Raw genomic sequence first — 23,040 nt, 5'->3', positions numbered from 1 at the left:
CCTCAGTTATCCGCTTTGCAGCAGGATGACTGCTGTGATATTTCATCTTCCTCGCAAAGGACTGTTGGACAGTCAATTGCTTACTGGAAGTAGTACAAGTGGGCTTACGACTTCCCCTCTGGGATGACCATCGACTCCCAGCAGCAACAACAGCAGCGCCAGCAGCAGTAGGCGTTACACGCAAGGATGCATCGGAGGAATCCCAGGCAGGAGAGGAATCGTCAGAATTGCCAGTGACATGGCCTGCAGGACTATTGGCATTCCTGGGGAAGGAGGAAATTGACACTGAGGGAGTTGGTGGGGTGGTTTGCGTGAGCTTGGTTACAAGAGGAAGGGATTTACTGGTCAGTGGACTGCTTCCGCTGTCACCCAAAGTTTTTGAACTTGTCACTGACTTATTATGAATGCGCTGCAGGTGACGTATAAGGGAGGATGTTCCGAGGTGGTTAACGTCCTTACCCCTACTTATTACAGCTTGACAAAGGCAACACACGGCTTGACAAATGTTGTCCGCATTTCTGGTGAAATACTTCCACACCGAAGAGCTGATTTTTTTGGTATTTTGACCAGGCATGTCAATGGCCCTATTCCTCCCACGGACAACAGGTGTCTCCCCGGGTGCCTGACTTAAACAAACCACCTCACCATCAGAATCCTCCTGGTCAATTTCCTCCCCAGCGCCAGCAACACCCATATCCTCCTCATCTTGGTGTACTTCAACACTGACATCTTCAATCTGACTATTAGGAACTGGACTGCGGGTGCTCCTTCCAGCACTTGCAGGGGGCGTGCAAATGGTGGAAGGCGCATGCTCTTCACGTCCAGTGTTGGGAAGGTCAGGCATCGCAACCGACACAATTGGAGTCGGACTCTCCTTGTGGATTTGGGATTTCGAAGAACGCACAGTTCTTTGCGGTGCTTTTGCCAGCTTGAGTCTTTTCATTTTTCTAGCGAGAGGCTGAGTGCTTCCATCCTCATGTGAAGCTGAACCACTAGCCATGAACATAGGCCAGGGCCTCAGCCGTTCCTTGCCACTCCGTGTGGTAAATGGCATATTGGCAAGTTTACGCTTCTCCTCCGACAATTTGATTTTAGATTTTGGAGTCCTTTTTTTACTGATATTTTGTGTTTTGGATTTTACATGCTCTGTACTATGACATTGGGCATCGGCCTTGGCAGACGACGTTGCTGGCATTTCATCGTCTCGGCCATGACTAGTGGCAGCAGCTTCAGCACGAGGTGGAAGTGGATCTTGATCTTTCCCTAATTTTGGAACCTCAACATTTTTGTTCTCCATATTTTAGTAGGCACAACTAAAAGGCACCTCAGGTAAACAATGGAGATGGATGGATACTAGTATACTTATGGATGGACTGCCGAGTGCCGACACAGAGGTAGCTACAGCCGTGGACTACCGTACTGTGTCTGCTGCTAATATAGACTGGATGATAATGAGATGAAATCAATATAATATCACTAGTACTGCAGCCGGACAGGTATGTATATTTATTATGTAATGACTGATGACGGACCTGCTGGACACTGTAAGCTCAGCAGCACCGCAGACTGCTACAGTAAGCTACTATACTATAGTAGTATGTACAAAGAAGAAAGAAAAAAAAAACCACGGGGAGGTGGTATACAATTATGGATGGACTGCCGAGTGCCGACACAGAGGTAGCTACAGCCGTGGACTAACGTACTGTGTCTGCTGCTAATATAGACTGGATGATAATGAGATGAAATCAATATATATGTATATATAGTATCACTAGTACTGCAGCCGGACAGGTATATATATTTATTATGTAATGACTGATGACGGACCTGCTGGACACTGTCAGCTCAGCAGCACAGCAGACTGCTACAGTAAGCTACTATACTATAGTAGTATGTACAAAGAAGAAAGAAAAAAAAAAACCACGGGGAGGTGGTATACAATTATGGATGGACTGCCGAGTGCCGACACAGAGGTAGCTACAGCCGTGGACTAACGTACTGTGTCTGCTGCTAATATAGACTGGATGATAATGAGATGAAATCAATATATATGTATATATAGTATCACTAGTACTGCAGCCGGACAGGTATATATATTTATTATGTAATGACTGATGACGGACCTGCTGGACACTGTCAGCTCAGCAGCACCGCAGACTGCTACAGTAAGCTACTATACTATAGTAGTATGTACAAAGAAGAAAGAAAAAAAAAAAACCACGGGGAGGTGGTATACAATTATGGATGGACTGCCGAGTGCCGACACAGAGGTAGCTACAGCCGTGGACTAACGTACTGTGTCTGCTGCTAATATAGACTGGATGATAATGAGATGAAATCAATATATATGTATATATAGTATCACTAGTACTGCAGCCGGACAGGTATATATATTTATTATGTAATGACTGATGACGGACCTGCTGGACACTGTCAGCTCAGCAGCACCGCAGACTGCTACAGTAAGCTACTATACTATAGTAGTATGTACAAAGAAGAAAGAAAGAAAAAAAAACCACGGGGAGGTGGTATACAATTATGGATGGACTGCCGAGTGCCGACACAGAGGTAGCTACAGCCGTGGACTAACGTACTGTGTCTGCTGCTAATATAGACTGGATGATAATGAGATGAAATCAATATATATGTATATATAGTATCACTAGTACTGCAGCCGGACAGGTATATATATTTATTATGTAATGACTGATGACGGACCTGCTGGACACTGTCAGCTCAGCAGCACCGCAGACTGCTACAGTAAGCTACTATACTATAGTAGTATGTACAAAGAAGAATGAAAAAAAAAAACCACGGGTAGGTGGTATACAATATTATATATATATATATATATATATATATATATTATATACAATTATATATATATATATTAAACTGGTGGTGGTGATTGATTATTAAACTGGTGGTCAGGTCACTGGTCACACTATCAGCAACTTGCAAGTAGTACTCCTAAGCAGACAATCACAATATATATTATACTGGTGGTCAGTGTGGTCACAATGGCAGTGTGGCACTCTGGCAGCAAAAGTGTGCACTGTACGTTATATGTACTCCTGAGTCCTGCTCTCAGACTCTAACTGCTCCCCACTGTCAGTGTCTCCCCCACAAGTCAGATAATTAATACAGTCACACTATCTAATCTATATCACTTCAGCAAGTAGTAGTAGTATAGTAGTACTCCTCCTAATAATGCTCCCCAAAATTACTACTACTGTGTCTCTCTCTACTGTCTCACTCTCTTCTCTAAACGGAGAGGACGCCAGCCACGTCCTCTCCCTATGAATCTCAATGCACGTGTGAAAATGGCGGCGACGCGCGGATCCTTATATAGAATCCGAGTCTCGCGATAGAATCCGAGCCTCGCGAGAATCCGACAGCTGGATGATGACGTTCGGGCGCGCTCGGGTTAACCGAGCAAGGCGGGAAGATCCGAGTCGCTCGGACCCGTGTAAAAAAACATGAAGTTCGGGCGGGTTCGGTTTCCGAGGAACCGAACCCGCTCATCTCTAAGCTATACAAGTGTGCGGCACAAACACCTGGCCCATCGAGGAGTGGCACTGCAGTGGCAGAAAGGATGGCACTTAAAAAAAACTAGTTCCCAAACAGCACATCATGCAAAGAAGTAAAAGAGGTGCAATGAGGTAGCTTTATGACTGAGCTAAGCGACACAAGTGTGCGGCATAAACACCTGGCCCATCTAGGGTTGGCACTGCAGTCCCACTGCACTAATGGCGGATACCGGACGCACATCTAACACCAACATAGCTGTCAAGGCCTCAGTTATCCGCTTTGCAACAGGATGACTGCTGTCATATTTCACCTTTCTCGCAAAGCACTGTTGGACAATCATTTGCGTAGTTGAAGTAGTACAAGTGGTCTTCCAACTTCCCCTCTGGGATGACGATCGACTCTCAGCAGCAGCAACAACAGCAGTGGCAGCAGCAGCAGTAGGAGGAAGTGGTTCTTGATCTTTCCCTATTTTATCATCCATATTTTTGTTCTCCATAATTTTTCTAGAGTTATACATGTGTCCACTTATATCTTTGCTTTTTAACTCCATTTGGCACAACATGCAAAACATGGCTAAGCTGTTTTTCACGTGTAGCGAGTGGATGGATTTTAAAATTTTTGTTTGCCATAATAGAATATGTAGAAAGAAACATATTAAAGAAGCAAATTAAGTAAAATCACAAGGCATGGCTAAATCTCTGAGACTGTGGCATGCAAAACTGTGCCATGCATGGCGGGATATAGCAAAGATGTATGTATAAAATGCAGCAAAGGAGAGCATACCTCTACACAACACAGGGCAAACCATGTAAAAATTATTTGGATTAAATATTAATATCCCCTTTATTTGGAGTAAATAATATACAGCACAAAACAGCAACACTGAAGTTATATGGCAGTACCACTGCACTGGATTTATACGGTAATACCCAGGGTCGGACTGGCCCACAGGGGAACAGGGGAAACCACCGGTGGGCCCCACTGTCTATGGTCCCACCCCTTCCTTATGGATCAGGTTCCAGATTGTGAATTATATAATATACATATGTTACATTATACTGCCCAGGACTATAGTGTAATTGCTACAGTGCATTGCTGTTATTAATCTGGTACATTATCATGCATGCACTAGCAGTATTTACTATATATTATGCACGGCAGTACCACTGGACATATATGGCAGTATCACTGGACTGGATTTATATGCCAGTACCACTGGATTTATATGGCAGTACCACTGGATATATACGGCAGTATCACTGGAATTATATGGCAGTACCACTGGACATATATGGCAGTATCACTGGACTGGATTTATATAGCAGTACCACTGGATTTATACGGCAGTACCACTTGACATATACGGCAGTATCACTGGAATTATATGGCAGTACCACTGGATATATACGGCAGTATCACTGTGTAATACCCCACAATGTGAAGTATTACAGTATGTGCATCACACTACAGTGCAGGTGTATGTCATTATATATTACTGACAGACCGCAGCTCCCAGCAGCTCCAGCAACTGCTCAAGAGCTCAGGAGCAGGTCACATGACCAGTCAGATGGTTAGGCCAGTGACAGTTGGGAGAGGTGGTTGGTGGAGCGCTCGCTGAAGGGACGGAGAGAGGTGTGCTTGTTCTGTGTACTCAGTGCAGCAATAACAGCTGTGGTAACCACTCTGTACCTGCATCTGATGGCAAGGTTAAGCTGAATTACCCCGAACAGACTCCCGTGTGTCCCGCTGAGCTTGGAGAGTGAGCCCGGTGTGGAGATCCTTATCCGCGCTCCAGAGAAGGTGTCATCGCTAACACTGATGATGGGGGCAGTAGCGGATCCCTCCCTCTGACTGCCTGATATAAGATACTTCTACCGGGGACGCCTTCAGGGAAGTTGCTTGGAGGTGACTGACATTCATAGATGGAGACTCTGCCCGACAGTGAGTAAGTGTGTGAACACACAGGGAGGATCGGGAGGTGGCCCCGGACAGTCCATATAAGGCAATAGTAGGGCGCAAAGAAACAGCTATAGTAGGGCTGTATGTCCCTGAGGGGATTCTCACATCCAACCGCACAATATTAAACTAAAACAGCCTATTTCAACTAGAGATGAGCAGATTTCAACCTACACCGACTGCCCAGAGCAAGATAAGCTATTTTAGACCGGACACAGTATCACCTCACTTTGGCATGAAGTTAGAGCCAATTGCTGCAGCATAGTGCCACTGTCCTAAAGTCATAACGACCCTGATATTACACAGTGGCGTAAGTTCACCCCAGTCGCCCGTAGGCATGATAAATGTTGGTGCCCCCCTACATATATACATACACACACCATATGTAGCTATCCGGCATTCAGGGTAAACAGTAGCAGCGTGCTCAGGTGCTTTTCCCAATAGTAATATAGATACACAAGCAAAGTGGACGACACTCCAAGTCAGTCATCACTATAAAATAGACATCAGCATACCTTTATAGCACAACCACAGTACTCCATCACCCACCAGCGGGTCCCAATGGAGATGCTTTGGCGCAGTGGTGTGCCAGCACGGCACTCCAGGATTTAATTCAAAGCTTTTTTATAGAAAATGAATAAATGGTACAAGCATAATATATTTGTTATGTAGCTCACAGTCTTTGTGGAATCCTCAACAATGGACTAGCTCTCTCTCCTCAGCCCTGATGACGGGGTCCGCAGAGGCCCGGAAACGTTCGCATTAATGAGGATTCCACAAAGACTGTGAGCTACATAACAAATATTTCTCTGACGTCCTAAGTGGATGCTGGGGACTCCGTCAGGACCATGGGGATTAGCGGCTCCGCAGGAGACAGGGCACAAAACTAAAGCTTTAGGATCAGGTGGTGTGTACTGGCTCCTCCCCCTATGACCCTCCTCCAAGCCTCAGTTAGGTTTTTGTGCCCGTCCGAGCAGGGTGCAATCTAGGTGGCTCTCTTAAGGAGCTGCTTAGAAAAAGTTTTTAGGTTTCTTATTTTCAGTGAGTCCTGCTGGCAACAGGCTCACTGCATCGAGGGACTTAGGGGAGAGAAGTTCAACTCACCTGCGTGCAGGATGGATTGGCTTCTTAGGCTACTGGACACCATTAGCTCCAGAGGGAGTCGGAACACAGGTCTCACCCTGGGGTTCGTCCCGGAGCCGCGCCGCCGACCCCCCTTGCAGATGCTGAAGATTGAAGGTCCAGAAACCGGCGGCAGAAGGCTTTTCAGTCTTCATGAAGGTAGCGCACAGCACTGCAGCTGTGCGCCATTGTTGTCACACACTTCACACCAACGGTCACGGAGGGTGCAGGGCGTTGCTGGGGGCGCCCTGGGCAGCAATGTATAATACCTTATTCTGGCTAAAAATACATCACATATAGCCCCTGGAGGCTATATGGATGTATTTAACCCCTGCCAGGTCTCAGAAAAACGGGAGAAGAAGCCCGCCGAAAAGGGGGCGGGGCCTATTCTCCTCAGCACACAGCGCCATTTTCCCTCACAGAAATGCTGGTGGGAAGGCTCCCAGGCTCTCCCCTGCACTGCACTACAGAAACAGGGTTAAAACAGAGAGGGGGGGCACTTATTTGGCGATATGTATATATATATATATTAAAATGCTATAAGGGAAAAACACTTATATAAAGGTTGTCCCTGTATAATATAGCGTTTTTGGTGTGTGCTGGCAAACTCTCCCTCTGTCTCCCCAAAGGGCTAGTGGGGTCCTGTCCTCTATCAGAGCATTCCCTGTGTGTGTGCTGTGTGTCGGTACTTGTGTGTCGACATGTATGAGGACGATGTTGGTGAGGAGGCGGAGCAATTGCCGGTAATGGTGATGTCACTCTCTAGGGAGTCGACACCGGAATGGATGGCTTATTTAAGGAATTACGTGATAATGTCAACACGCTGCAAGGTCGGTTGACGACATGAGACGGCCGGCAAAACCAATTAGTACCTGTCCAGGCGTCTAAAACACCGTCAGGGGCGTTAAAACGTCCTTTTACCTCAGTCGGTCGACACAGACACGGACACTGACTCCAGTGTCGACGGTGAAGAAACAAACGTTTTAGGGCCACACGTTACTTGTTAAGGGCAATGAAGGAGATGTTACATATTTCTGATACTACAAGTACCACAAAAAAGGGTATTATGTGGAGTGTGAAAAAACTACATGTGGTTTTTCCTGAATCAGATAAATTAAATGAAGTGTGTGATGATGCGTGGGTTTCCCCCGATAGAAAATTATTGGCGGTATACCCTTTCCCGCCAGAAGTTATGGCGCGTTGGGAAACACACCTTAGGGTGGATAAGGCGCTCACACGCTTATAAAAACAAGTGGCGTTACCGTCTCCAGATACGGACGCCCTCAAGGAGCAAACTGATAGGAGGTTGGAAAATATCCTAAAAAGTATATACACACATACTGGTGTTATACTGCGACCAGCGATCGCCTCAGCCTGGATGGGCAGCGCTGGGGTGGCTTGGTCGGATTCCCTGACTGGAAATATTGATACCCTTGACAGGGACAGTATTTTATTGACTATAGAGCATTTAAAAGATGCATTTCTATATATGCGAAACTCTGGCATCAAGAGTAAATGCGATGTCCATATCTGCCAGACGATGTTTATGGACACGACAGTGGTCAGGTGATGCAGATTCCAAACGGCACATGGAAGTATTGCCGTATAAAGGGGAGGAGTTATTTGGGGTCGGTCCATCGGACCTGGTGGCCACGGCAACAGCTAGAAAATCCACCTTTTTTACCCCAAGTCACATCTCAGCAGAAAAAGACATAGTCTTTTCAGCCTCAGTCCTTTCGTCCCCATAATATCTGCCCAGGGATAGAGGTAAGGGAAGAAGACTGCAGCAGGCAGCCCATTCCCAGGAACAGAAGCCTTCCACCGCTTCTGCCAAGTCCTCAGCATGACGCTGGGGCCGTACAAACAGGTGCGGTGGGGGGTCGTCTCAAGAGTTTCAGCACGCAGTGGGCTCACTCGCAAGTGGACCCCTGGATCCTACAAGTAGTATCCCAGGGGTACAGATTGGAAATTCGAGACGTCTCCCCCTCGCAGGTTCCTGAAGTTTGCTTTACCAACGTCTACCTCCGACAGGGAGGCAGTATTGGAAACAATTCACAAGCTGTATTCCCAGCAGGTGATAATCAAAGTACCCCTCCTACAACAAGTAAAGGGGTATTATTCCACACTATATTGTGGTACTGAAGCCAGACGGCTCGGTGAGACCTATTCTAAATGGAGTCACTCAGAGCAGTGATAGCGAACCAGGAAGAAGGGGACTATATGGTGTCCCTGGACATCAAGGATGCTTACCTCCATGTCCCAATTTGCCCTTCTCACCAAGGGTACCTCAGGTTCGTGGTACAAAACTGGCACTATCAGTTTCAGACGCTGCCGTTTGGATTGTCCACGGCACCCCGGGTCTTTACCAAGGTAATGGCCGAAATGATGATTCTTCTTCAAAGAAAAGGCGTCTTAATTATCCCTTACTTGGACGATCTCCTGATAAGGGCAAGGTCCAGAGAACAGTTGGAGGTCGGAGTAGCACTATCTCAAGTAGTTCTACGACAGCACGGGTGGATTCTAAATATTCCAAAATCGCAGCTGTCTCCGACGACACGTCTGCTGTCCCTAGGGATGATTCTGGACACAGTCCAGAAAAAGGTGTTTCTCCCGGAGGAGAAAGCCAGGGAGTTATCCGAGCTAGTCAGGAACCTCCAAAAACCAGGAAAAGTGTCAGTGCATCATTGCACAAGGGTCCTGGGAAAAATGGTGGCTTCTTACGAAGCGATTCCATTCGGCAGATTTCACGCAAGAACTTTTCAGTGGGATCTGCTGGACAAATGGTCCGGATCGCATCTTCAGATGCATCAGCGGATAACCCTGTCTCCAAGGACAAGGGTGTCTCTTCTGTGGTGGCTGCAGAGTGCTCATCTACTAAAGTGCCACAGTTATGCATTCAGGACTGGGTCCTGGTGACCACGGATTCCAGCTTGAAAGGCTGGGGAGCAGTCACACAGGGAAAAAATTTCCAGGGAGTGTGATCAAGTCTGGGGACTTCTCTCCGCATAAATATACTGGAGCTAAGAGCAATTTACAATGCTCTAAGCTTAGCAAGACCTCTGCTTCAAGGTCAGCCGGTATTGATCAAGTGGGACAACATCACGGCAGTCGCCCACGTAAACAGACAGGGCGGCACAAGAAGCAGGAGGACAATGGCAGAAACTGCAAGGATTCTTCGCTGGGCGGAAAATCATGTGATAGCACTGTCAGCAGTTTTCATTCCGGGAGTGGACAACTGGGAAGCAGACTTCCTCAGCACGACCTCCACCCGGGAGAGTGGGGACTTCATCGAAAAGTTTTTTCCACATGATTGTGCACCGTTGGGAAAGACCAAAGGTGGACATGATGGCGTCCCGCCTGAACAAATAAACTGGACAGGTATTGCGCCAGGTCAAGAGACCCTCAGGCAATAGCTGTGGACGTTCTGGTAACACCATGGGTGTACCAGTCGGTGTATGTGTTCCCTCCTCTGCTTCTCATACCAAAGGTACTGAGAATTATAAGACGTAGAGGAGTAAGAACTATACTCGTGGTTCCGGATGGGCCAAGAAGGACTTGGTACCCGGAACTTCAAGATGCTCACAGAGGACTCAGGGCCTCTGCCGATAAGAAGGGACTTGCTTCAGCAAGTACCATGTCTGTTCCAAGACTTACCGCGGCTGCGTTTGACGGCATGGCGGTTGAACGCCGGATCCTAAGGGAAAAAGGCATTCCGGAAGAGGTCATTCCTACCCTGGTCAAAGCCAGGAAGGAGGTGACCGCACAACATTATCACCACATGTGGCGAAAATATGTTGCGTGGTGTGAGGCCAGGAAGGCCCCACGAAGAAATTTCAACTCGGTCGATTCCTGCATTTCCTGCAAACAGGAGTGTCTATGGGCCTCAAATTGGGGCCCATTAAGGTTCAAATTTCGGCCCTGTCGATTTTCTTCCAGAAAGAAGTGGCTTCAGTTCCTGAAGTCCAGAAATTTGACAAGGGAGTACTGCATATACAACCCCCTTTTGTGCCTCCAGTGGCACTGTGGGATCTCAACGTAGTCCTGGGATTCCTCAAATCACGTTGGTTTAAACCGCTCAAATCTGTGGATTTGAAATATCTCACATGGAAAGTGACCATGATGTTGGCCCTGGCCTCGGCCAGGCGAGTGTCAGAATTGGCGGCTTTGTCTCACAAAAGCCCATATCTGATTGTCCATTCGGACAGGGCAGAGCTGCGGACTCGTCCCCAGTTTCTCCCTAAGGTGGTGTCAGCGTTTCATCTGAACCAGCTTATTGTGGTACCTGCGGCTACTAGAGACTTGGAGGACTCCAAGTTGCTAGATGTTGTCAGGGCCCTGAAAATATAGATTTCCAGGACGGCTGGAGTCAGGAAAACTGACTTGCTGTTATCCTATATGCACCCAAAAAACTGGGTGCTCTTGCTTCTAAGCAGACGATTGCTAGTTGAATGTGTAGTACAATTCAGCTTGCACATTCTGTGGCAGGACTGCCACAGCCAAAATATATAAATGCCCATTCCACAAGGAAGGTGGGCTCATCTTGGGCGACTGCCCGAGGGGTCTCGGCTTTACAACTTTGCCGAGCTGCTACTTGATCAGGGGCACACCCTGGCTGAGGAGGACCTGGAGTTCTCTCACTCGGTGCTGCAGAGTCATCCGCACTCTCCCGCCCGTTTGGGAGCTTTGGTATAATCCTCATGGTCCTGACGGAGTCCCCAGCATCCACTTAGGACGTCAGAGAAAATAAGATTTTACTTACCGATAAATCTATTTCTCGTAGTCCGTAGTGGATGCTGGGCACCCATCCCAAGTGCGGATTGTCTGCAATACTTGTACATAGTTATTGTTACAAAAAAATCGGGTTGTTATTGTTGTGAGCCGTCTGTTCAGAGGCTCCTACGTTTGTCATACTGTTAACTGGGTTTAGATCACAAGTTATACGGTGTGATTGGTGTGGCTGGTATGAGTCTTACCCGGGATTCAATATCCTTCCTTATTGTGTACGCTCGTCCGGGCACAGTATCCTAACTGAGGCTTGGAGGAGGGTCATAGGGGGAGGAGCCAGTACACACCACCTGATCCTAAAGCTTTAGTTTTGTGCCCTGTCTCCTGCGGAGCCGCTAATCCCCATGGTCCTGACGGAGTCCCCAGCATCCACTACGGACTACGAGAAATAGATTTATCGGTAAGTAAAATCTTATTATTATGCTTGTACCATTTATTCATTTTCTATAAAAAAGCTATGAATTAAATCCTGGAGTGCCGTGCTTTTAGCCAGCTCATGCAGCTGCCTTACTGGATCTATGCAATTACAGTAAAGGCACCCAGGTAGAAGTCATTCTATATCTCAGAGTGCTGGATTTCTTGGACATATATTTTTATATATATATATATATATATATATATATATATATATAAATATATAAATTGGCAGGATGGCCGCACTCAGAGACTTTTACTCACGTAAGTAGCAGATAACTTTTATTTAAGGCATCAACGTTTCGGGTAGGCACCCGTCGTCAGGATAGCATAACAACAAATAAAACAACTTAACACATTTATATACCAAGGCATACCTTCATTAGATCACCTGGCCAGGTACAGCTGGGCGCCGCAGTGTCAGATTCCGGCTGCCGTGCGGGCGTGCAGCGTGGACGCAGCTCCGTCCCGCTCAGTGACGTCATCCCTGTGCGTCCACCCAGCTTGTCCGGCCGGGCGTCATCAGGATATCACCATGGTAACTGATACAAATACATACACAGAGACAAGAATAAACAAAAAACATTATCAGTTAAAAACAATATTAAAAAAGTGTTACAATCAGTAACCAATGGTAATAATACGCAACAACTTTGTATTGATAAGGGTATTGAATGTCGTTACCACTTAATGTTTATACTCTAACAAATGCTCATTTATTAAATAATATTACCGGCTCAATTAGGCCCTGTGTCTTGGCTGTGGTAGCGAAAATTATTCTCAAATCCATTAGTGGGTAAATAAATGACTGCTGTATTACATGAAACACTTCAGTCCCAGTGTATCGTTAAGTCCCCTAGGGGCTATGGTATCCAACTGGAAAATTCATCTGCTCTCCAATTGGAGAAGCGCTTTACCTCGATTGCCTCCCCTAATGGTAGCTGGTACATGGTCGATCAATTTTGTTCGCAAGCTGGCTATACTATGTTTGGCCTGGGCGAAATGTCTATTCTTGCCTGAATGCAATGGGCAATAAGCCACGTAACAACACTTTACCTAGATTTCGACGCCAACACTTTGATCGATCACAACGGGAAGACACAAGCACGTCGGCCAGCGAATCTGAGCCTCAACCATCCACCTCCACGGGCCATCACCACCCTTTAGGGGTTACTACTCAAGCAACCGCCACAGGCCGGGGAAAGAAAAACGCGGAGGGGGAGACAAAACGCGAGGCAGAACAAGGGGCAGACCGCCGCGCAGAAAATAGATAAGGTGTTCAACCTGTCTTCAACACCGTTAACAGACCAAGAATATGACATTCTCTCTAAAGGTCTTTCCTACATTCCCACCACCAAGTTTGATAGCTTCCAGTGGAAAGTGGACACTTATAAGCTTAATCGGACCCTAAGGCTCAAAGAACACTTTAAGGACACACCATCTTTAACAAATAATCCCATAGATGTACAATTACCAAATAATTTAAAGAAGCTGCAACCGAAATCACTATTTGACCCCGTTAGTGCCAACCCATCAATAAGGACATACACTAGATTGATGGACCAGTTCGGTACAGTATCTAATCATGAAAAACCATTTAGAAATAACATGTCTAGAGGTGAACTTGAGACAGTCAGCAAGCTAAGCAAACGTACTGACATAGTCATACGTAAGGCTGACAAGGGAGGAGCGGTTATGGTGCAATCCCTTGAGGATTATGATGCTGAGTGCCTACGACAACTGTCTGATATTGATACATATGAGTTATTGCCGAGGGATCCCACAGTGTGTTATAAATTAGAAATAGATTCAGTCTTGTCGACAGCAGTTTCACAACCATACATTACACCAGAAGTAGCTAAGGCGCTCACAGTAGAATTCCCAGTGGTACCATTATATTACACTGTGCAAAAAATACACAAGGGGTTGGAGAGGCCCCCGGGCAGACCTATCATATCTGCCCGGGGTTCTCTCTATCAACCCATATCTGTGTATTTAGATTCCCTATTAAATCCATGTGTCCAGAACTCCATTACCTATTTTAAGGATACGACAGATTTACTGTTAAAACTTAAGAACTTGGGGCCCCTCCCCCCGGGAACATTATTATGTAGTGCAGACGTCAATAGTCTGTACACATGTATTCCTCACTCTGACGGGTTAAGGGCAGTGGAATTGTTGATCACAGACAACCCACATTACAAAGGCCCCCCAGTACATTTATTCCTACAATTACTTAATCTGGTACTAACTAGAAATTATTTCATGTATGACGCACGTTTTTACGTGCAATTAGCGGGGTGTGCGATGGGGTCGAATGTGGCCCCTTCGTACGCCAACGCCTTCATGATAATGGTTGAAACACAGCTGTTATTGTCTAAACCTGAAGTCATGTCATATCTGCCATTGTATGTGAGATTTGTAGATGACCTCCTATTGATTTTGGTGGGTGATGAATCGTCGTTAACCACCTTATTAACTACACACAATAGGACGGGCCATGCAGTCCAATTCACGTACAATATCTCACCAGTAGTCATTAGTTTCTTAGATGTGAAAATCTCTCTTCAATCAGGGATTATAGCTACAACAATGCATGTGAAGGAAACCGATAGGAATACTATCCTTAAGTATGACAGTTTCCATCCACAAGCATTGCGGAATGGGCTTCCTTACTCGCAGATGTTGCGAGTACGGAGAATAACTAGTGACCCTGTAGAAACTGCACATGCCATGACTGAGATGGTGAATAAGTTTGCAGAGAGGGGGTACCCCCGTATACATCTGGAGAAGACTAGGGACAAAGTGTTAGCTATGCCTAGAGATGAGGTGCTTAAAACTACTAGAGAAAAATCTTCTGAAACATCCTGTGTGCCTTGGGTTAACAGATATAACACCAGAAGCCAATTCACTAACAAAGTAGCAAAAAAGTTCTGGCCGATAATTAATACAGATAAGAATTTGCCTTCACTCAAAGCCTCACGTCTTCTTTCCTGTTATACCCGAGGCCGAAATTTGTGGACTGTTTAGTCAAGAGAGATGTCACTAGTTTAAAGAAGAAATCACAATCACATTTTTTGACACAGAGGGCAGGATGCTACAGCTGTCTGGGGTGTACCACTTGCAGGTCGCTTATTCTGGGAGGTACGTTTAATCATCCCCATTCCGGAAAAAAATATACAATTAGACATGCATTGACTTGCACTACCAAATTTGTCGTTTATATTTTAACTTGTCCGTGTGGACTAAGCTATATAGGTAAAACTGAACGACAATTTAGGGAAAGGATGGCTGGACACAGATCCGCCATCAGGGCGGCTCTTGAGTCAGGAGACAGCGACCAACCTGTAGCGTGACATTTCGCCCAGGCCAAACATAGTATAGCCAGCTTGCGAACAAAATTGATCGACCATGTACCAGCTACCATTAGGGGAGGCAATCGAGGTAAATCGCTTCTCCAATTGGAGAGCAGATGGGTTTTCCAGTTGGATACCATAGCCCCTAGGGGACTTAACGATACACTGGGACTGAAGTGTTTCATGTAATACAGCAGTCATTTATTTACCCACTAATGGATTTGAGAATAATTTTCGCTACCACAGCCAAGACATAGGGCCTAATTGAGCCGGTAATATTATTTAATAAATGAGCATTTGTTAGAGTATAAACATTAAGTGGTAACGACATTCAATACCCTTATCAATACAAAGTTGTTGCGTATTATTACCATTGGTTACTGATTGTAACACTTTTTTAATATTGTTTTTAACTGATAATGTTTTTTGTCTATTCTTGTCTCTGTGTATGTATTTGTATCAGTTACCATGGTGATATCCTGATGACGCCCGGCCGGACAAGCTGGGTGGACGCACAGGGATGACGTCACTGAGCGGGACGGAGCTGCGTCCACGCTGCACGCCTGCACGGCAGCCGGAATCTGACACTGCGGCGCCCAGCTGTACCTGGCCAGGTGATCTAATGAAGGTATGCCTTGGTATATAAATGTGTTAAGTTGTTTTATTTGTTGTTATGCTATCCTGACGACGGGTGCCTACCCGAAACGTTGATGCCTTAAATAAAAGTTATCTGCTACTTACGTGAGTAAAAGCCTCTGAGTGCCGCCATCCTGCCAATTTATACTTTAGGATTATTTCCTTATGGAGGGCACCGGAGCAATTACAGCTGCTTAAATACTAGTGCCGGATGATTCTGTCTATTTATATATATATATATATATATATATATATATATATATAAAAACACACAAGCGCCTTTCACTTAAAACCACACACACACGCCTCTCTCTCACACAAACGCCTCTTTCACTTAAAAACACAAACGCCTATTTTAATTAAAAACACACACTTCTTTCACTTAAAAACACACGCCTCTTTCAATTAAAAACATACAAACACCTCTTTCACTTAAACACAAATGCGCGCCTCTCACACATGCCTCTTTCTCACACACACATACATTCCTCCTTCACTTAAAAACACACAAATGCCTCACACACACACACACACACACACACACACACACAAATCTTTCACTTAAACACACGCACGACTCACACACCTCTCACACACACATGCCTCTCACTAGCTTCCTTCACTTAAACACACACACACACCTCACTTACACACACACACACGCCTCTCACTTACAAAAGCCTCCTTCACTTAAACACACACACCTCTCACAAGCTTCCTTCACTTAAACACACACACCTCACTTACACACACACACACACACACCTCACTTACACACATGCCTCCTTCACTTAAACACACACAACTCACTTACACACACACACACACACGCCTCCCACTTACAAAAGCCTCCTTCACTTAAACACACACACCTCACTTACACACACACACGCCTCTCACAAGCTTCCTTCACTTAAACACACACCTCACTTACACACACACACACACACACACACACACACCTCACTTACACACATGCCTCCTTCACTTAAACACACACAACTCACTTACACACACACACACACACATCACTTACACACACACACACACACACATCACTTACACACACACACACACACACACACACACACACACACACACACATCACTTAAAAACATGCACACTCAAAACAGAGCTGCCAACATTTATTAAATATCCCCCAGCATCCCCCCTCCCACTACTAACACCCCCTAGTGCAGCTTGAGGCAAGTGCTGCCAGTGCCTACCTGCAGTTAGCCCAACGGAGGAACAGAGATGAACAGAGAGCTTCACTGAGGGAGGAGATGTGCTTTGTCTGGAGCTCCCCCTAGCTGCAGCCAGAGTCAGCTCTGTATATACAACTAGGAGGCAGCTTCCGTGTCACTGGCACAGCTCCTCCACAGCGAACGATTTAGTCTGCAGAAGATAATGGAGGAGATGTGCCCCCTGGAGGTCAGGAGCCCGGCAGCAGCCGACTCCACTGCCTCCCACAGTTCCGCCACTGATATTACAGCAGTGTAGAGAATACAGAGACTTAAAGTATCAGCTGAGACCTCGTAACTATTAACCAGTTTACCTCTAGCTATTGCATTGCACTTATACGTTGGGGACACTCTGCAGGTGAACTACAAAAACCTAAGCTGGGTTTAAGTGAGCCCTGTCCAGCGCACAGTCAGTAAACAGCCAGGCAGGACCAGGTACCTATCTTATTCAGAGGGATACAGAGTTCAGCTCAGGACAATCATTTAGGACCAATATATTAAGCCTGCTTCACATTCACATGGATTTATCAGCATCAATTAAATCTTTCTGCAGTTAAGGGAATACTTTCAACTTATTTACAAAGAACTCATATCTAAAGGATACAAGCAGGATTGTTCTTGGCTAAAGGCAGGGAGTACATATAAACTCTATACCTTAAAGATTCCTATTAGGCGCCATAGACTTCATGTGCACCAACATGGTAGTAAGCTAATAACCTGCGCAGTATAAACTAAAGGGGAAAAGAACATTGATTTATTTTTTAATTTACTTCTTGTCAGTGCATGCATGACACTATATTGCTAATTTGGTTATTGAGGAATTCACTGTCCTAACCTTCTAGTATCTGGTATTAGCGGTATGCATAAAGTTAAAAGTTAATATTTCTAACCCATTTAGGAAGGAAGACCCAGAGATGACAGGTACCGGCCTAATTAAACATTCTGCAGGGAGGGGGGGGGGGGGGTGGGGGGGGGGGGGGCAGATATAACATGTGCAGAGAGAGTTAGATTTGTGTGTGGTGTGTTCAATCTGAAATCTAATTTGCAGTGTAAAAATAAAGCAGCCAGTATGTACCCTGCACAGAAATAAAATAACCCTCCCAAATCTTACTCTTTCTGCACATGTTATATCTGCCTCCCCTGCAGTGCACATGGTTTTGCCCAACTGCTAAAAAAAATCCTGCTGCGCCTGCAATCAACTTGGAATTACCCCCCCCCCCCCCCCCCCCCCCCCCCCAAGGTACCATCCTTAGAGTATATGGTTCACTAATTATTCACAGTTGGCTCCCATAACCCATCACCCTAGGGGTTCACAACTGGATTTATACAGCAGTACCACTGGACATATACCGCAGTATCACTGGACTGGATTTATACGCCAGTACCACTGTATTTATATGGCAGTACCGCTGGACATATACGGCAGTATCACTGGAGTTATACGGCAGTATCACTGGACATATACGGCAGCATCACTGGACATATACGGCAGCATCACTGGACATATACGGCAGCATCACTGGAGTTATACGGCAGTATCACTGGACATATACGGCAGTATCACTGGACATATACAGCAGTACCACTGGACTTATACATCAGCACAGGCACACCACAACTGGACTGATGCAGGACAACACAACACCAATGCAATGGACTGGACTTATACAGCAGCACAGGACATATGGCAGCAGAGGACACCACCACTGTGACTGGACTGATGCAGCATAAGACACCACCACTGGACTGATGCAGCACTACACAGCACCACTGGACATGACTTATACAGCAGCACTGGACATATGGCAGCAGGGGACACCACCACTGTGACTGGACTGATGCAGCACAAGACACTACCACTGTACTGACGCAGGACAACACTGCACCACTGAACTGGACTTATATGGCTACACTGGACATATGGCAGCAGAGGACACCACCACTGTGACTGGACTGATGCAGCATAAGACACTACACTGGACTGAGCAGCACAAGACAGCACTGGAATCGCCACCCCACTTTCCCTCCGCACAGGCACTGAGGATGGAAACACGTCCTCTCGCTACACTCTCCAGTGCCGGAGTGAAAATAGCGGCGACGCGCGTCTCTTTATATGGAATCCAAAACCTGCGAGAATTTGACAGCGGGATGATGACGTTTTGCCTCGTTCTTGTTTCCAAGTCAGGTGGGAAAACCCGAGCCGGGCTCGGATCCAGGCTCGGGTAGTGAAGTTCAGGGGGGGTTAGGTTCTCAGAGAACCAAACCCGCTTATCTCTAGCTAATACAGGTATTATCTAAATAAGAGCTGATACAGGTTGAGTATCCCATATCCAAATATTCCGAAATACGGAATATTCCGAAATACAGAATTTTTTGAGTGAGAGTGAAATAGTGAAACCTTTTTTTTCTGATGGCTCAATGTACACAAACTTTGTTTAATACACAAAGTTATTAAAAATATTGTATTAAATGACCTTCAGGCTGTGTGTTTAAGGTGTATATGAAACATAAATGAATTGTGTGAATGTACACACACTTTATTCAATGCACAAAGGCCCTAATTGTGAGTTGATCGCAGCATCAAATTTGTTAGCAGTTGGGCAAAACCATGTGCACTGCAGGAGGGGCAGATATAACATGTGCACAGAGAGTTAGATTTGGGTGTGGCGTGTTCAAACTGACATCTAAATTGCAGTGTAAAAATAAAGCAGCCAGTATTTATCCTGCACAGCAGGGCCGTTTCTTGGGGCAGGCGAGCAGTGCAACCGCACTGGGCGCCTGCCGCGGCACTAACTGTGGCTCCCTGCTTCCCCCTCCTATTTCTCCCCGAGTAACCCGCTCGGGGGTCGGAGTTTCACGGAATGACGCGGTTGCGTCGTTATGTCACGATGCAACCCCGTCACTCCGCGAAACTCCCCCCCCCCCCCCCCCAGCGGAGTATAGAGGGGGATCCAAGTTAGGAAGAGGGAAAGGCCGGCGCGAGGAGCGACTGGTGAGGCGGGCCGAACAGCGGTAATCGCCTCTGTAAGTATTCTCTCTCTCTATGTGTAAAATGGGGACACCTGCCGTAATGTGTGAAATGGGGAATTTTGCCTGCTGTAGTGTGGGGATTTAATGTATCAAGGGCATTGCGGTGTGTGGCATAATATGGTGCAGGGGGCATTACTGTGTGGGGCTTAATATGGTAGATTTTTTTTTTCCTGTGGTGGTCGTGATCTGTTGGGGCAGGGTCAAAAACTGGATTGTGAGGTAGTCTTTTCAGACGAGGCCATGTCCATTTAAATGAGGCCACACCCATTTAGATGAGGCCATGCCCCCTTGCAGGGTGCCCGCGCAAGTTTTTTTTTAATCTAGGTGTGCGTGTGTGTGTGTGTGTGTGTGTGTGTGTGTGGGGGGACACATTTTTTTATGTCATGGGGGGGGGCGCATTTTCAAATCTCGCACTGGGAGCCAAATTGGCTAGAAACAGCCCTGCTGCACAGAAACAAAATAACCCACCCAAATCTAACTCTCTCTGCAAATGTTATATCTGCCCCCCCTGCAGTGCACATGGGCCCTCATTCCAGGTTGTTCGCTCGCTGCTAATTTTAGCAGAATTGCTAATAGGCTAAAATCCGGCAGTTCTGTGCATGCGTATGCATCTCAGGGCGCACGCGCTAAGCAAATTTACACAAAACTATGCTATTTTACTCACAGGCGAGCAAAGCTTTTCAATCGCTCTGCTGATTGACAGGAAGTGGGTGTTTCTGGGCGGAAACTGTCCGTTTTCAGGGAGTGTGCTAAAAAACGCAGACGTGCCAGGTAAAAACGCAGGAGTGGCTGGTCAGACGCTGGGTGTGTTGTGACCACCAGGTTCAAATAATAGGAATTAATCCTGTACACTATATTTCATTCTGGTACTACATAATTTTGTCTGAATCCTTTGGACTGGTGCGGAATCACACCCTTCTTTGTGAGCTACTCAGAAACTGCAAGGAAATTGCTTTCGTTAGCAATTCTGCTAATATTAGCAGAATTGCTAATCTTTCGTTAGCAATTCTGCTATGCTAAGATACACTCCCAGAGGGCGGCGGCTTTGTGTTTGCATTTCTGCTAAAAGTAGCTAGCGAGCGAACAACTCGGAATGAGGGCCATGGTTTTGCCCAATTGCTAACAAACTTGCTGCTGCGATCAACTCAGAATTACCCCCAAATGTTATTAAAAATATTGGCTAAAATTACATTCAGACTGTATGTATAAGGTGTATATGAAACATTAATCTAGTCTGTGCTTAGACTTAGGTCCGATCGCCATGATATCTCATTATGGTATGCAATTATTCCAAAATACGGAAAAATCCGATATCCAAAATACTTCTGGTCCCAAGCATTTTGGATAAGGGATACTCAACTTGTACTAGGAATCCACTTCTTGCTCTGGCACTAGTCTTCAGCAACACACCTCTTCTTTCCCTTCTCCATAACACATCAGAGAAGCAAGGATTTCCATGTCCCAAACACAGTAAATGCACAACAGGAGGCTTCTAAAAATGTTACAGGTTTTTAAAAGTTTAAGATGTTTGCATGTAAAGTCTTCTCATCTTAACAGCAATACATTTATGTGATTCAATAGTAAACACAGTTCAACATAAGCATACAGCAATATATGAACACATCTAATCCTTATTCCTAAAGAATACGTTACACTAATGTCACTTTTAATGTTATCTCAACAAATAGAATAACAGCTTCACAATACCTAATATTGCAATCGTGTAGATAGATAATTATGCAGCTGCACTTATTTGAATCCTCAACCTACAATCCTATGACATTAGTATACAAATGGGTTGTGCCAGCTAATCTAACAGCCCTGGTGGCTTTAAAGAGATTACTTAACCTTGGCAGCCTGGGCTACATTTGTATAGATTTAAATGCCCTGGCAGGGCCTCTAATACTTTAAATCTATAATAAACGCACTCTTAACTTTGCAGCACTGTTACCTAACTTCAGACAAACAAGGTCTAAGGTAATATGACTTGCTTTCAATCACAGGTAATACTGGTTTATCTCACCTAGTCTGATGGCTTTTACCCAGTTGTGGTACAGCAGACTTTCTAAGGTAGATGCTGTGGTCACTTGGAAATGATGTGGCACCACATGTTTTAGGTTGACCAGTTCTCGAATACTGCTATACTTGTGTGGGACTTGGGGGGTCATTCCGAGTTGATCGTAGCTGTGCTAACTTTAGGTTAAGACAGCGAATTTTGTCATTTCTTCAAGGAAGAATGGGGGTAATTCCAAGTTGATCGCAGCAGGAAATTTTTTAGCAGTTGGGCAAATCCATGTAAACTGCAGGGGAGGCAGATATAACATTTGCAGAGAGAGTTAGATTTGGGTGGGTTATTTTATTTCTGTGCAGGGTAAATACTGGCTGCTTTATTTTTACACTGCAAATTAGATTGCAGATTGAACACACCACACCCAAATCTAACTCTCTCTGCACATGTTATACCTGCCTCCCCTGCAGTGCACATGGTTTTGCCCAATTGCTAACAGAATTCCTGCTGCGATCAACTTGGAATTACCCCCAATATTTCTGATGTTGTTTGACCTAAATGGATTAATACCAACACAACCATTGTCTGTACAAACATCATTTATTGTTATCTTGGGCAAATTGTAAACAGTTTTATTCACTGTATTTTTAAAGAATAAAAAAATCAAATTTTTTAAGATTGTTTTATTACACAACAAACTTGTACATACCAAAGAATGACATTAGCTCCCTGGGGAATCCTCTTTCTTTATATACACTGCTCAAAAAAATAAAGGGAACACTAAAATAACACATCCTAGATCTGAATGAATGAAATATTCTTATTAAATACTTTTTACATAGTTGAATGTGCTGACAACAAAATCACACAAAAATTATCAATGGAAATCACATTAATTAACCCATGGAGGTCTGGATTTGGAGTCACACTCAAAATTAAAGTGGAAAAACACACTACAGGC

The 23,040-nt window shown here is 45.4% G+C and overlaps 1 protein-coding gene across 4 annotated transcripts in view; it reads left to right on the top strand.

Annotated features, from left to right (window-relative positions):
- The first annotated feature begins 5,115 nt into the window (after window positions 1–5,115).
- Window positions 5,116–23,040, top strand: part of GPRIN3 (GPRIN family member 3) — a 513,767-nt gene continuing 495,842 nt past the window's right edge. For 3 of the 4 annotated variants that reach the window (XM_063917209.1, XM_063917201.1, XM_063917195.1), the window contains exon 1: window positions 5,116–5,476. The gene's annotated coding sequence lies outside the window, so the exon portion shown is untranslated. The remainder of the gene's footprint in view (window positions 5,477–23,040) is intronic. The other variant, XM_063917218.1, reaches the window with a different exon arrangement.

Source organism: Pseudophryne corroboree, chromosome 1, assembly GCF_028390025.1.
Source record: "Pseudophryne corroboree isolate aPseCor3 chromosome 1, aPseCor3.hap2, whole genome shotgun sequence".
NCBI lineage: Eukaryota > Metazoa > Chordata > Amphibia > Anura > Myobatrachidae > Pseudophryne > Pseudophryne corroboree.
Note: the sequence above shows the minus strand (reverse complement) of the source record. Positions and strands in the feature narration are given on the sequence as shown.